General features: G+C 37.8%; 1 pseudogene across 1 annotated transcript; it reads right to left on the reverse strand.

The window, feature by feature from the left end:
- Positions 1 to 121: 121 nt before the first annotated feature.
- Positions 122 to 596, reverse strand: SARC_15096 (hypothetical protein; annotated as a pseudogene; the record flags this gene model as incomplete). The annotated part of the gene is made up of 1 exon: positions 122 to 596.
- Positions 597 to 1,768: the final 1,172 nt, after the last annotated feature.

The raw sequence follows: 1,768 nt of genomic DNA on the forward strand, positions 1-1,768 counted from the left end.
TGTATGTATTGTATGTATATATATATATATATATATATATCCGTAGTTGGATACATGAGTTTCAATAATCATAAAGTTATACAAATAGATCATGTAGTATTTACTATAGAGAAGAAGGAATTTACCTTCGTTCGCCGAAATGATGTGCTTTTCTTCTGGTGTGTGCTCGGTAACGTATGCACAGAAATCCTTCAATAACGAATCTGGCACACCAACAAAGAAATCCGTCCCATTCTTGACTAGTGACTTATAGAAATTGTCGACATTTAGAAAGTCTCGGGTTAGCTCGGTGTATTCGCTCTCGTATTTATGGTTCACATCGGGGAAGCTGCGCTTCATCTTGAACGAGGAGTGAAGCATGCGTGTCAAAACTATAGGAGCAATTTTGTGTGCAAGTCCGAGAGATAAGGGTCTGATATTTTGTGAGGCGAATATGCGCAGCATAGTAGTGAAACGGATACGGCGCTATTTAGAAAGTGTTATTTAGAAAGACGACTACAGATAAGTTCTCCACGTTTCAATTTCGATATGAACGTTCTGTTTTTTATGGCCATTATTCAATCGTGCTTCACATATATGTACCCCTGAAATGCTTCGGTTCACAGCCCTTGTTCTAAAGTATGAGATAGTCCCATTCGCACTCCTGAAACAAAGTGTTCGCCCCGAACAACCCGTTTTACCCCTTCTCACACAATCTAAATCTGCCATGCGATTTTTTTTAGATTTTAGATAAATTTTTTAAATTTTTATTTGCTCTCTCTCTGATGAAATTTGTACCGATGGTAAGTCTTCCGATGTTTTGTTCGGGCTTTGGCACTTTGCGCAATTGGGTCTATTTTGGGCTTTTTGCGCCAACTCCACTCTACCAGAGAGTCCAGAGCCCCATTCCCCGCCCACGGGGTAAAAAACACATCCTACTTATCACATATTGCCACATTCTGGTATAACGTGATAATTTTAATGAGGAATTGAGGATGCATCGACTATTTTGCGACATCGATTATTTTTCATACATGTTTTATTTATATCGCTTCGCGTATCAGCTCATTAAATCCTGATGACCTAATAGTCTGAGTCAGATTAAGTTAAAAATATACTCCGTAGGAATGAGTCACGTTCAGCTGGTTGAATATAACGTTCCCATTGGATTCGATCTCTTCACCGTTGATTAGATTGTTTTGCTTTACATTTGCGATCTGCGGAAAGTACTAAAGTACACTTTTGTAACGTCAACCATGTTTACCTCCGATTTAAAACAATGTAGGTGTTTTAAGTACCGAACTGTTCGGTAATGTTCCTGGGCGTTAATAAGAGTGCGAGAACTTCTAAGTGTGGGCGATAACTTATAAGTATGAAATTAATAAGTTTGAAAAGTTCTAAGTTGTATTGTGCGGTTTGTTGGCGAACGGCCGCGCAGGCTCGAAAGTAGAGGAGGTTGGTGTATGATAATGAAAACGTAAAACTGATTACATAATACATATTAGGGGGGGGGGGCCTCAGAACAAGAGAGTGAACTTGAGCAAGGCCAAGAAGCAAATAGATATAAACATAAATACATCGATACAAGGAGGTATGTGCATAGCCCTCTAAATTTGTTCGATAGGCTCTGGTATGAGTAAAAAATAATACAGTTAAACAGTTTCTTTGAGCTTCTCGCATAACCGTAATATATATATCAAACTTTTAACCCAAGAAAGGTTCCGGTCCCATCATCGTAAGTGTATATATATATATATATATATACATATATATATATATATATATATAT

The sequence above is a fragment of the Sphaeroforma arctica genome (assembly GCF_001186125.1).
Source record: "Sphaeroforma arctica JP610 unplaced genomic scaffold supercont1.5608, whole genome shotgun sequence".
Classification (NCBI taxonomy): domain Eukaryota; class Ichthyosporea; order Ichthyophonida; genus Sphaeroforma; species Sphaeroforma arctica.